Genomic DNA, 14,814 nt, shown 5'->3' with positions numbered 1-14,814 from the left:
CTGGAGAATCCCTCTGAGCGTTCGTCATTGGATTGCATCTTCACCTCCTCTCTGCGGGGTGTGGTGAAAATGCACCAATGTCAGAGGGGGACCTCTGTCCACAGCATCAGGACAAGGACTCCCCTAAGGAGTCAGCAGCTGGGGAGTGCGCTGAGCCCAGCTGAGTGCCAGCCCTGGAGCAGGAGGGCAGGGGCTGGGCAGGCTCCCCAGACACCAGCCAGCTCACCCTGCTCCTTGGAACTCAGGAAGCGTCTGCTAGGAGGCTGCCCTGGTAGGGGAGTTCAAGGTCTCCTTCTTTACACTGACTCCTCCCTTGCCCCCAGCCCTTTGTGCTGTGGGCAGGGCCCCCGTGCAGAGCCCGGGCAGCAGCGTCTCCCAGGCGTGCTTGCAGCCAGGCGTGACCAGGTGATGGAGTTCTGGCCACCGATATGGAGGAAGGTGCTAAAAGGGACTCTTTCTGCTGTGTATGTGTGTGTGTGTGTGTGTGTGTGTGTGTGTTTCTTACAGCTTTATTGAGGCATCACTGATTCGAAGTAAACCGCTCATGTTGATAGTGCGTAATTTGATGAGTTTTGACATAGGCAGACACCGTGAAACCATCACCGGAATCACATAGCGAACATTCCCATCAACTGGGAACGTGCTTGGTACTCTCGGTAAACATCCCTCCCTCCACCCCCAGCGCTAGGTAGTCTCGGATCTGCTGCTACCACTGCAGCTCAGTGGGTCCCTTTGGGGTTTGTGGGAGTGGAGTTATAGGCCAGCCGTCTGGCTTCTGCGTGGAGTGTAATGATCTTGCGACTCACCCATGTGGTCGTGTGTCTGAATAACTCATCATTTACTGCATGAGAATGCTGTAATTGGTTCATCCATTCACCTGCCAGTGGGCATTTGGATTTTTCCAGCTTAGCGCCACTGTAAGCAGAGCTGCTAGCAACCTTTGTGTGTGGACCTGGTGCATTACTTTCCTGTGGGTAAAGCCTTAGAGTGGATTCACCACCCCACAGTGGGTGATGGTCTCACCAGACTTTGTGATTGCACTGCTTTAGATTCCCACCTGAAAAGTGGGGAGACCTACACCCTTCCCCACACTTAGGAGAGTCAAATTTGAATTCCAGCCAAATGGTTTTAATTCTTATTTTCCTCATGACTAACAACGTAAAGAATCTACTCTAGTGTTCAAATTCTTTTTTGCCCATTTTGTTGTTTGTGTTATTTTTTGTTCAGTTGTAAGATTTTTTATGTACTCTGGACACAATTTCTTTGTCAGGTAACTATTTTACAAGTTTTGATTATTTACAAATAAGTTTTTGCTTGCTTTTTGGTTTTCTTAAGAGTGCTTTGAAGGAGAAAAATATTTTAATTTTGATAAAGCCCATTTGGTCAAGCTTCCTTTTGTAGTTTGTGTTCGTTGTGTAAAGACTTCTTTCCTAACCATTCCTGGTGGCAAGCAGTTCAGAAGCCAGTTTACTTTGTGTATCTTAATCTTGCGTGGGTACTTTGTAAATTCTTCAAAAAAATTTTTTTATGGAGATAACTGAATTCATCTGTTCTCTGTTGCTATCACAAAATACTTGCACAAGGAAAAAAAAACACCACGATTTGAACTCGTGGTTCTGGAGTTTGGGAAACCCCAGAGGATGGCGCTAGTGAGCACCTGTGTAGCTTTGACTTGCGCTAGCAGGTGCTAGGGTGGTCTGGCTTTGTGACAACCCCCTTTTTTATTTTAAAGGTGATAAAACCCAACAAAATGAAACAGAACAAAGCCAATCAAAACAGCAGGGGAAGTGGTACAGAACTTCGAAGCAGTAAACTAGGAAATCAACAATGGCTACCATAGTATATCTTCACAATAGTTGTCCATTCCATCAGGTATAGCAAGCTCAAACCAAAACAAAACAGAATAAAGCCAATAACAATGGAACATTGCATAAACAAAACCATAAATCGGAACAAAACAAAACAGTGAGAACAATATTGGATTTCAAAAACAAGACAAGGAAATCCTCCATATTTGCTATATTGCATATTGGTATCCTCCCTATACATGATCAGACCTCCAGCCCCAGGCTTGCAAAGTCAATCAAATAATATAAGCATTCCATTGCTTTTTGTATCTCAGTTGCTATTAACTCAGCCTGTGATCCTCCGAGCCAGCAGGTTGCTTACGGGGCGTGGGGCAGGGAATTCTCAGCCCTAGCACCGTAGCCTTACAGGACATGCTATCTGGCTTCTGTCTTCCTGGGCCCTGCATGGCTTGCCTGTGACAACCCACTTAGGTAACTAATTCATTCTTTGAGCACAAGCTCCCACACCTGTGAAAGTTAACCCGGTCCCTTCCACAAGGACCTAATCACTTCTTGAAGGTCCAGCTTCCCAGTGTGGCCACGGTGGTAGGTGACAGCCATCACTTCTCTGGGGACAAACCCTGTATTCAAGCCATTATGATGAGCAGCCATCTGCTGTGTGAGGGTGATTTTGCTCCTTGGTTTACCATCAGGTCGACTTCTGAGTTCCCATGACTTTCGTGTCCCCACTTTGTGCGCTGTCACAGTGTCATGGTTTATGTCTGTGGCCCCAGGCCTCACGCGTTTGCTCTGTGCATTTGTGTTGGTTCATTGTCTAGTGCTTGGATTGATGGTGTCAGTGCTCCACCCACAAAGGGGTGGAGCCAGGGTGTGATGTAATGGCAGGAAGAAGGTGTGTCTTGCTCTTTGTTGGTTCCTGCTTGCTGTTTGCAGCCACCATAAACTGCGGCCCCACCTGCCACCCTGCCTTGGACCCAACTGAGTATGGACTGAAACCTCCAAAAACTACTGTAAGAAATAAACCTTTCCTTTCCCAACTTGGTGCATCAGGTATTTTGTCTCAGCAGCTAGTAAAAAGTAACTAAGACACACAGTGACGAAAAGTGACATGGCTGGACATTCTTATCTTGTTCTTCCTCCAGGGCACAAGCACTTAACTAGTAAGCCTTTACGTTTTTCTAGAACACCCTTTGTCTGGTCTAAGAGATTCTTTTCTGTTCCCGATTTACTAACTCTTTATAAAGAGTGGAAGGAAGTATAGGCTGATAGAAAGAATTCACTTGCACTGGGTGTGCTGGTGCACACCTGCAATCCCAGCTATTTGGGAGGCTGAGGGAAGAGGATTGTAAGTTCAAGGCCAGCCTGGGCAACTCAGCGAGACCCTGTAACAAAATAAAAATTTAAAAAGGCTAGGGATGTAGCTCAGTGGTAGGGTGCTTGCCTAGCATGTGGGAGGTACTGAGTTTCATCCCTGGTTCCGAAAAAAAGTTGTTTGTATCCTTGAAGATGAAGGCGATCATAAGTGCCTGTTTTCAGTTTGTTAACGTATTCAATTACATGGGCTGATTTTCAAATGTTCACTCAACCTTGTATTGCTGGGAGAAACCCTACTTTGACGTGATAACATTCTTTTTACGCTTTGCTGATTTCAATTTGTAATTTTATTTGCTAAAATTTCATGTGTATCTTGTGTTTCCCTTCTCAGTCTTTTGGCTAAAAGCAAGTGTAAAATTGTGTGAGCATTCATGAAAAATGTCGTCTGTAGCCTTCTTCTGTCACGTTGCTATCCGACTCTGGCATTAGAGTACTGCTAGCCTCAAAAATGAGTTATGACATTCCTTTCTCTCATAATTTTTTGTAAGAGTGCTTGTAGAATGGCTTCAATTTCACCAGTAAGCCTGTGGTGGAATTTACCAGAAAAGCCATCTACGTCTGCAGTTTTCTTTGTGGAAGTTTTTAAGCTATAGATGTCATTTCTTCAGTAAACATGGGGCTGGTTCTGCGGAGATCTGTTTGTGTTTAGGACGGATTTGGTGATTTGTGTCCGTCAAAGAATTTTGCCAGTTCACCTAAGGTGTCAAATTCGTTGGCATAAGGTTGTTATAAATACTCATTTCTTCCTTTAATTCATTTGTTAGCCATGATGGACCCTGTGACCACGAGTCATGATGGTCAGCTTGGCTAGAGTGAGAAAGCCCAGCAGGGTAGGGAAGCGTGATCTGGGTGGATCTGTGGGTGACTGACACATAGGCCAGCACACCGAGGGAGGGTCCACCCCACAGGTGGCTGGCACCAACCAGTAGGTCTGTAGACTGGAGGGAATGAAAAGAAGAAGAAGAAGGGAGCTCACACCCTGTGCTTTTGCAGAGCCGCAGACTTCTTGAGCAAGGGCGTTGTGCGCTGTTACTGACTTTGGACATCAGGGCATTCTTCAGCCTGTGTCTTAGTTCCCTCTCTTGGCACCGAGACTTAGTACCCAACATCCACAGCTGTACGGAGGAAGGATGCATCGCGGTTCACAGTCTGTACAGGCTTCAGTCCACAGTCAGCTGGCTCCAAGGCGGGGAGGCATGGCAGAGGGGAAACAGTTCCTGACCTGGTGCTGGGAAGCAGGGAGAGAAGGGTCCAGGGAGGAGGAGGAGGAGGAGACAGACCTGCCCCAGCCATGCCCAGGTGACCCACGGCCTTTCACCAGGCTATTCCTCCCGATGTCACAGTTAGCTGTGAGCTCATCAGTGGACTAACCACTAGTATCACACCCCGGGATCCAGCCACCGCCCAGAAATCCCCATGAAAGCATGAGGCTTTGGGGGACACTGAACAGAATCCCTAACAGCTTCCCAAGGCAGCCTCATGCCGCCGCCTCTCCAGTGGGCGTCAGGCCCTCGACCTTGGCAGGTGCTGCACCTTGTTCTGTTGCTTTCATCTTTTTGGGGTCAAGAGCTTCTGGGCTCTCTCTCCCCAGCGTGCGGGAGGCCTCTGGATGCTCCGCCTCTGATCTGTAAGCCTAATACATCCCCTTGCACAGTTGCACGTATGTTGTATTGGTTCTGTTTCTCTAGAGAACCCTAACTGATAATTCATGTCTTCTCCTCCTCAATATTGGTAATACATATTTTCTTTTACATTTTTATTTCCTGATAAGTCTGGCTAGAGGCTTACTGATGGTACTGGTTCCTTCAAGAAAAAGCTTTTGCTTTCATTGATTTTTGGTTGTTTTAAGTTTTCCATTTAATCCGCTTCTGCTTTTAACTTTATAATTCCCTTTTTTTCCTGTTTGCCTTGGTTTTTTTTTAGTTTTTTAAAAGGTCGAGACAGAGGTTCTTGATTTGAAAACTTTTTTTATAGTAAAAGCATTTACTGCTATAAATTTCCTTCAAATCATTGCTTTAGTTGCCTTTTATATTGCTGTATTTCCATTGTATTCATTCAAAAACATTTTATAATTCCCTTTGTGAGTTTTCGGACCTATGGATTAGCAAGGAGTGTATTGTTTACTGTCCAAATGTTTTGTGATTTTTCTAAGCACCTTTGTGTTATTGAGTTCTAATTTAATTCCATTGTATCAGTGATTATATTTTTGTAGGATTTCAATACTTTAAAATTTACTGCCATTGCTGATTTCCTAATATCTTGATCTGAAGCCCTGTAACGCTTTCATTGTTTTGTTTTGATTGATTTTATTCTTTTTTTGTTTGATGTTATCATGTCTCATGGTACAGGTGGCTACTTTGAAGATAACAAGAGGCATTGTGGCAGCCATTGTTGATTTCCTAGTAATTGTTTCGAAGTCTTGCATCTTGTCCTCCGTTTTGTTTTGATCGGCTCTATTCTATTTTGTTTTATTATTTTAAAAATAAAAATAAAAAATTACTGTCTTGATTACCCAAATATATTTCGTCTTGGCAAATGTTTTCGTGTTCACTTATGAAAAATGTGTATTCTGCTGTTGTTGGGTGGAGAGTTGTATAAATGTTAATTGACCGATAGACTTGTTGAGGTCCCTGTGTTTCACTGATTTTCAGTTTGTTTTTATGAGTTATTGAGAGCATAGTGTTGACACTGCCAATTAAAACTTTTTAAGTTTCTCTTTGAAGTTCTTTTAGTTTTTGTATCATGTATTTTGAAATTCTCCTATTAGGTGCCTAACCATTCAGGATCGTTATGAACTCTTGAAAAATTGATCTCTTTATCACAACGGAATTTCCCTGTTTCTTCCTAGTGATCTTCGTTTCTTTTAAATCCACTTTGTTTGATACTAGGGTAGCCTCTTCAGCTTTCTTTTGATTGCTGTTAATATAGACTTCCCCTGTATCCTTCACTGTTCATCTATCTGTACTTTTAAAATCTGCCCCACCAATCTTTGCTTTATAATTGATAAATTTAGACAGTTTATATTTGTTATGATTATTGAAATGATTGAGTTAAAATTTGTTATCTTTTTTTAACATTTCTTTTTTAAAATTTTATTTAAAGAAAGATTAAACGAAACAGAAAATAGAAATAATACATAAATTCAGAGAAAAAAATGAGCAGTAAGAAATCACTAGCTGATGTTTACATATTGTCATTTTACAAATAGTTGTTCAAGATACAAAAATAGAACATGTAAAGTGGGAATTCAAACAGCGAGACTGCAAACAGTTCTGTTCAACTATCCAACAAAACTTAGCAACATGGTTGTCAATCCTATACACATAAACATACATGCAGTTACCCATATCTTCAAAATTGTTATCTTAATTTTTAGTTTCTATTTGGCCCATTTCTTGTTTGCTTCTTTGCCTTTCTTATTTTTGAGTTGAGTAATCTGATAATTCCTTTTTACCCTCCTCTTGTTGGCTTCCCAGTGGAATGTGAGTGTGTGTTGTATGTGTTTTATGTGTGCTGTGACTGTTGCTTAGTGGCCGCCAAGGTTTTCAGCATCTTTAACTTACCTGCCTTCAGATCATATCATATTACTTCATGAATAATGTAAAAACCTTTCAACCATGACTGTCATTTCCCCCACTCCATGCATATTATTACCACGTATGTTACGAGTCCTACAATACATTTTTATTATTTTTTTGCTCAGAGCGTTCAGTATCCTGTAAAGAGATTTTTAGCAGCAAGGGGGAGGAAAAGCTGGTTATACTTCCCAGGGCAATAGCCACTTCTGAGGTCTGAATTTCTGCGCGCAGATTCCGATCCCGTCTGTGATCATTCTTGTGCGGCTCCAAGAATTCCCTTTCACATTTCAAGCAGGTCTGTTAGTAATGACTTCCTTTCAGATTTGAAGATCTGAAAAAGGTCTTATTCACCTCTGTGTCTGAAAGGTGTTTTCTCTGTGTATTAAATTTCAGGTAGACAATCTTTTCTCTTTTAATAGAGATGTCACTCTATTTTCTTTCAGCTTGGATTGTTTCTGTTGTAGCCTATTTTCTGCTGCTGGTAGCACAATCCCACGGACAAAGCGTATTTCAAAGAAAAGAGATTTATTTAGGCTCATGGTTCTGCAGGGCTACATTGACGGGCCATTGGTGGCCTTGCTGACGGAGTCTGGAGGTGGTGCAGGGCATCCCATGGCGAGAGACAGTAAGCATGCATCTGTTCTGGTCTGTTCCCCTCTGCTCATGAAGTCACCAGAATTTAATCATGGGAGCTTCACAATGAAAGCTGACCCTGAACCTCGTGATCCAGGTAAGTTTCCACCCTCTGACCTCACAGTGGGGACCAGATTCAACACAGGAACCCTGGGCATACCCTTCTCTCAGGCACCAGTAAGAAGTTACCATTCTTACCTTTGTTTCCCTGCACATAACCTGTCTCCAGACTCTGGTTTTCTGGTTTCAGCAGTTTGATTACAATGTATCGTGGTATGATTGTCTTCATATTATTTCTTTTTACTTTTCTCTGCTTAAAGTCATTGGGATCTCTAGTCTGTAGATATATCATTTGTGTTAAATGTGGAAAAAACTTATTGTTTTTTAAATACATTTTCTGTTGTATCCCTTTCATCTCTCACTCTGTTGGAATCAGTTACACATGTACCAGGCCACTTTTGTGGTCTCACAGTGTTCTTTATTTTTCATTTTGGATAGTTTCAGTTGCCACCCCTTCACAATGTGTAACTGGCCATTGTTCCCATCTACTGTATTTTTCATCTCGTACAGTTTATTTTTTAACTCTGATAAGCAGTTAAGTGAGTTGGAGACAGAGAGTTTGACCCTTGGAAGGCTTTCTTGTGAGCTCTGTAAGCAGCCCAGTCAGCTGTTGGCAGAGTACCTTCTGTCCTCATGAGGTCTCTGCATGGAGGCTGTTAGGAAGATGAAGGGTCTCCCTGCTCTGTGAGCAGACTTTGTCCTGCCTCTTCCCTTCCTGGCTCTTTCTTTGGGAGTGGCACCTATTCACACTTGGCACTGATGGTCACATGGCTGAAGCCTGGAGTCAAGCCCTCCGTAGACCTCTATTGCGTTCTTGTCATATGGCTGTCTCCTGCTTGATCTCCTTGAAGGCATGCTAACTCAAGCTCCAGGAAGCTCCCTGTACCAGGAGGTGGTGTGCATGGTGAGGATACAGAGAAAGGCAGAGAGATGGAAGGAGCCCATCCTTGCTGATGCTGGAGCAGCTCTGCAGCTCTCTGTGGCTGGCCTCCCAAACTCTTTTCTTGAAAAAAAAATTAAAAAAAAAACAAAACTCTTGTGCATTTAATCCTTGGTTATTTTAGGTTTCTTGCCTTGCAGCCAAAACTAATTTTAATGGGTGCAGCCTCCCCTCCCAGCAAGCCTACCTGTCCCCAGAGGATTTGGGTCGTGGTGGGAGAGATGCCCGGGCTTGGTTCCCACATGGCTCCTCCCCTGCATTCTCCAGCTGGGTGCAGTGAAGGCAGTGGGCCTTGTCCCTGGGGACGCTGCATCTGCTCTGCCTTTGCCTTCTGCCCGCCTCTTTTCTAGCTCCCCTCTGCAAACATGGCTCCCTACCTCTCGGTCCTTCTGAGTCTTGTCTGGGCTTGCCAGTGTCATGACACTGGCCCATGGTGGGCTCTGTTCCCAGCTCTGCTCCTGACTTTGTTTCACTTCTCCGATGCCACTCATCTGGCCCAGGAGATGCAGTGGTGGGGACGGCGTGGTTGTGCTGTCTGTGGAGTTGCTGTGGAGGGGACAGGGAAGCGTGGGAGTTCCGGATGTGGCCGTGGGGCAGTGGGCAGATTGTGCTGCAGTTGTGCAGGGCCGTGCTGGGGTTCTGGTGGTGGTAGGGGCCGTGCAGGGGGTGCCTCTGTGCACCTGACCCAATCTCACCCCACTTAGGCTCCCACTGCTCGTGTTCACTGGTGAGGGAGCCAGCACTTCTGGGTTTGCCAGTCTGGCACCTTCCCAGATCCGTCCACTTGCCCTGCCTTCCCACTATGGGGGACAGTGTGATCCTTAGCTTTGTCCACGTGGCCATGTGGCCACCAAGCCATCACAGCAGTGCCACTGCTACTGCAGTGGTGAGCAGCTCAGGATAGGGTATTGGGCGGTGTCCCAGGAGACTGACAGGGAGAGGTGTCCTCACACCTATGAGTGAGCCCATATCTTTACCCCGGGTGGGGCTGACATATGTGAGTTACATCTGGAACCATGGGCCACCACAGGCCATGTGGGAGGGAGGCTGCTACAGTCATGAAGGGAGGACCTTGAGAAGCCACTGGTGTCCCCTTCCAAGGGTTGCACGCCTCCCCCATGTCTACAGACAGGGACACCTGTGTGACAGCAGGTCAGTACCCCGTGCTTGCTGCAGGGTCAAGTGTCACCCTTGCTGTGCCGTCCTGACGTGTGCAGGGCTGAGGGAGGTGAGTCCCTCACTCTGGGCACACTGCGAACTCCAGAAGGCCTGTTTTCCTTCTCCGGTGTTGGGTGGTGATGGCCACGTGCATCCCGGATGGTCTCCATCCCACTCCAGGGCACACAGAGAACTTCAATATTATTTGTCATGTTTCTATATTTTGCATTAAAAAGGGAGAGAGTCGGCACAATTGGGACAGAATGCCGGTGATTGGCCTTTCTGTGCGGCGGTGCACAGCTGTGCCTGCTTTGTGCTGCGGACTCTGAAAGGAGATGAATCGGCTGTCGAGCTGCCCTCCCCCTCTGGGCCTGGTCTGTGGGTCACTGGCGGGGCGCACAGTGGCCCTTGCTCTGATTTCAGGACGTGTCCCTGGCAGGCTGGGGACACTGCCAGCCCAGCAGCCCTCTTGTCTGCGTCCTTGTGGCGCTGCCAGCTCTCAGTCCTGCTCGTGCCGCTGGGCTCAGGCAGGGGAGCAGATGGCCGCTGTGCGGGCGCCAGCTCCCTCCAGGATGCGGGTCCCACTGCTGCCATGCCCAAGCCCTGTTGCCTTCCAGGGGCTCCATGGGGCTGAGAGCTCAGGTCAGGCGAGAGCTGGCTGGCTGGCTGGACTAAGGGGCAGAGAGGCTGTTCTCTCTCCCTTGAGCCTTTTGCAGCCCACTGGGCTCTGTGTGTGGAAGGAGGACGTGGGCGGGAAGCCCAAGGCCACCTTGGGGTTGAGCTTCAAGGGATGTTCCAGCAGGGCCCCCTGGGTACCCGGGGCAGGAGCCATGGTGTCCTCTGTCCAGTGGCCCTAATCTGCAGTCAGTGTCCTTGTTGTGATCTCTTTCCTGGGGCTCCCCCGCTTCACGTGGAGATTCCGCAGTGGGTACTGACGGCGGTGGAGGATGGGTAAGGCAGGCCGGCATGGGCAATAAACATTCAAGGAGAAGCCTGGGGCTGGGTTTGTGCCCCTCTGAGGCCACAGGAAGCTGAGTGACCAGGACAAGCTTAGCTTTGGGCTTGGCCTTTTGTCAACTAGGTCTAATACCAAGGATGGCTCAGGGGTCGTTTAGCAGGGGTGCGGGGCAGAGCCTGTGCACCCGGGTGGCTAATACCTTGGGAGCTGCTATCTTTGTCCCGAGCCACGTGTTCCAACCTGCCGGGTGTGTGGCTGTATGTGGGCACAGTACTAAGCACGGGACGGTGGTGGCATTATCACTGTGACAAACAGGGAGCGCTACAAGTCCTCCACCTGCCCTTCTGGCCATCGGGTCAACAAAGGCCCAAACACATCTGTAGAGTTAAATATAATTAGATATTTCTGAGCTCAGGAGCTGGTGGTGCTCACAGGCTGCCCCGGCCCATGTTCACCCAGGCTCTGCCTCTGGGATTTATTTGCCTCTGTGAGCATCCAGAGGGAAGGCAGGGGCCCTGGAGTCCTCGGTGGGCCATGTCTGCAGAAGTCACTCTTCCCACCTCCAGGTGCATGACTTGTCTCTGGCACTGGTCACAACTGGCAGCTGCTGTGGGCCCCTCAGTGTGCCCTGTGATGTCCTCAGGCTTGACAGCAGCTAAGCTGGGTGACTTGTATGTACAAAGACCAGGAATGCAGCTGGGCTTCCAGCTTCCTGTCTGCCCACCAGCCCTGGCCTGCTCAGGCCTTGCTGCCTGTGTCTTCCTCCCACTGAGTCCTGTATTTTGTGACTCTGTCCTCGGTCCTCAAACAACCATGAGAGATGCTCTATTTCTCAGAACTCTTTTTTTTTTTTTTTTGGACCAGGGATTGAACTCATGACCTCGCACTTGCCAGGCAGGTGTTAATGCGGCTGAGCTAAATCCCCAGCTTCTCAGAATTCTTTAGGTTTCAAAGAACAAAAGCTCAACTCTCTGCTTCAATGTCAAGGAACTCTGTTGGCTCAAGTAACCAAAATATTTAGAAGCTTCAAGCAAAGCTTGATCCAGCAACTCAAAAGTCCATGAACACAGCCTGGTTTTCCTCTGTCTCCTTCACCCTCGGGCTGTATGTAGGGAGACTCTTGGGTCCCTACAGCCCGAGCTGCTGTCTTCTCGATAGTGAACACGCACACCCTTCATTCTGCTCTGAACGAAGGGCCTCCTTCAGCCCTGTCCTCCAGGGCTGAGTGGCCCGAGCCAGTTGTCCTGTGGGGGTTTCTGTGTTGCCTCTGAGCAGTGCAGAGGCTCACTGATGTGAGTTTTGCACAACAGAGGAATTGAGGTTCCTTCCCCAAGCAGCTGGTGACGCTTTGGAAAGCAGGTCAGGCCCCGGGAGGGGCTGTGCAGTTTTAGCTTTTTATTAGGGCCTCATCCATTAATTCCTTCATTTAATATTTATTGAGCAACTATTCTCCACCAGCTCCTCCAGAGGCTGTGAATGCAGGGCTGGGAAAGATGGGGCAGGGGACAGTGCCCATGGTCCAGAGGCAGGTGTGCAGTGGAGCTGTGATCTAAGGGAGGGGCCACCCACAGGTGCTGATGTTCAGGGGTGGGGGTGTGGTGCTCTCTCTGGGCATCCACGCCGGGCATGGGAGGAAGGGTTGGCAAGGTGGAGAGGGAGGCTTGCCAGGAAGAGGGAATGGCATGTACAGCAATGCAGAGGGGGCACCTGGTGCTACAGGGGGTGGGGCTTGGCCACTATGGCCATGGAGGCAGGTTTGGGGCCATGCTTAATGGTGAGACTGAGGGGTGAGTGGGGACAGGAAGGGATGAAGGAATGGAAGGCAAACGTGGTCTGTGTGCTCCTAGGGAGGGTCCCAGGGGCAGCTTTGGGATGGGGCTTAGGGTTCAGTTGATCTGCAGTTTGGAAAGTTCCCTCAGAGCTGCAGTGTGGAGAGGGTATGGCAGCTGAGAATCATGGGAGGCCAGGACCAGGCAGCAGGGGCAAAGGGATGGAAAAGGTGAGGCCAAGAGGCTCCTAGAGGAGACAGAGTCACAGCCACCTGGAGCTTGATGGTGGCTGTGAGGTCCTGAGGAGGGGAGAGGGTCTTTTAGCCACTTTCTGATACCCACAACGTAAGGGCTTATGTTTCAGACCACATTCAGCTGGTTCCAAGGCAGGAGGAGCACGGCACAAAGGCACAGTGGAGGCAAAGGTGCTCAACTCATGGCAGTCAGGAAGTAGAGGGTGAAGGGAGGAGCCAGGAACAAGAGCACACCCTTCCGGGCCACATCCCAGTGACCGCCTCCCACCAGGCCCCATCTCCTTCCATGCCGCTTCTGAACTCGTCAGTGCATTCATGAATTACTATCACATCTTCATGATCCAACCACCTTCCAAACACATGAGACTCTTGGGCCGTTTTGGATCTAAGCCATAATATTCCACCCTGGCTTTCAAAAGACTCATGCCTGCCTCATTATGTTAAATGCCTGAAGTCCATCACTAAAAGGTACCAAAATCTTAGCAGACCCAGAATTGCTGAAAAGTCCAAAACCAAAGTCTCATCTGAGACTGAGACAAACCCTTAGGTGTGAGGCCTTATAAAAATAAAAAAGTAAACAATAAATAAAAAAGAAAGTTAAATGCTTCCAGCAAATAATGGCATAAGGTTAATATTCCTATTCCAAAAAGGAAGCACAGAGGGAGAGAGAGCAAAGGGAAAAAAGAAGGCCAACAGCAACAGGGCAAATGCTAAATCCTGCAGCTCCACATTAGTACTTGGGGAAAGTTATGGGGATAAAAACTCCAAAGAGTGTGGGTGGCTCCACCCTAAGGCACTGCCAGTTGCAGCCTACATGGCCTCTCTCTTGGGGTGGTTCTGCTCACTGCTTGTAGTTTTCCTTAGCAGAAAACCACATGCTCCTGGCATCTCCAACTTCCTAGAGGATCCACTGTCCTGTTTCCCTCACTCTAACAGTTTCATACACTGTCCTTTCAAGGGCAGACTGCTTGGCTTTCCAGGCCTTTTAAAATGTGATAGAAGCCTCCCTGACCCCACAACTTTTGCATTCTGTATTCCCATAAAATTAGTACCATGTGGCTGCTGCCACCTCAAGCAGTAGCCAGGACCTTTTGGATCATGGCTGCAGAGGCCTCTGAGTGATGGGTTGGCTGAGCGTTGTGAAATGAACCTTGGGAAATCAGTTTTGTAGGCAGCACTTCTTTTCTTTGTTTGTTTCTTTTCTTTCTCTTTTTTTGGTGCTGGGGATCTAACTTAGTACTTTGTACTTACCAGGCAGATGCTATACTGCTGAGCTATATTCCTGGCCCCAAGGTAGCTTTTCTTATGTGAGGGGGCTGCTTAGGGGCTCTTGTCTCAAATGGAAGCTTTAGTTTTGCACCCTTGAGCCTGTGAAAGGCAAATGCTGATTCTTGAGATGCCATTAAGCTATTGTTCTGATGCAAAGTACTTGGCTTATTTTTAATGCTAGTCTTTTCAGGATCTATGCATTCATTTGGCTTAACTTTACAAGTGCTTCCTCTCATATGAAATTGCAAACTTTTCACCTGGGCATTTTGATACTGATTTTCACTATAGATCTGGCTAAAAATGTCCTCTAGTATCTATATCACACCCTGAACATTGGGCTGCTTTGAAATTTCCTCCGCTAGACTAATTAATGTATCACCCTTAATCTTAGGCTCCTGCAAATTCTTATGATGTAGTAAAAAATGGAGACAAGTTTGCTGCTAGAAGATAACAAACAAGGCCTATAGTGCTATTGCTAATGGCGTTCTGGTTGCCAGCTAAAACCTGAGGTTGGTTTTTACTATCTGCGTTCCTGTTTTGGTCTTCTGAGTTCTGACCAGAATCTCCCATCAAACTCACTTTCAGCATTTCTCGACTTCTCTAGCTGGCATCTGCAGACCTTTGAAAACTCCTCCCACAAGTGAGTTCCCAAGGGTTTTCAACCGCACAGTTACAGTCACAGTCATAGTGACGACCCCACTCTTGGTACCAATGTCTATGTTGTTATTTTTTTGTTGCTGGGACAAAATATGCAACACGCACAAGTTTAAGGAGATTTTGGTTCACAGTTGCAGCACTTGGTCATTTGGCTTCTAGGTAGTAACAAGATGACAGCGGGGCTTGGCAGGGGGAAGAATGCTGAACCCACGAGTGTCAGGAATCAGAGAGAGAAAGGGGGAACCAAGGACAAGAATACACCTTCCGGGTCAATCCCTTCAGTGACCCACATCTGACTGGCCTCCACCTTCTAACTGTTCATTTGGCAGTGAACTCACCAGTGAATGAGTTTACTA

Source organism: Cavia porcellus, unplaced genomic scaffold (genome assembly GCF_034190915.1).
Source record: "Cavia porcellus strain 051 isolate PalLab524CR breed Dunkin Hartley unplaced genomic scaffold, mCavPor4.1 scaffold_31, whole genome shotgun sequence".
NCBI lineage: Eukaryota > Metazoa > Chordata > Mammalia > Rodentia > Caviidae > Cavia > Cavia porcellus.
The sequence above is the reverse complement of the archived record's forward strand: the minus strand, read 5'-3'. Positions refer to the sequence as shown.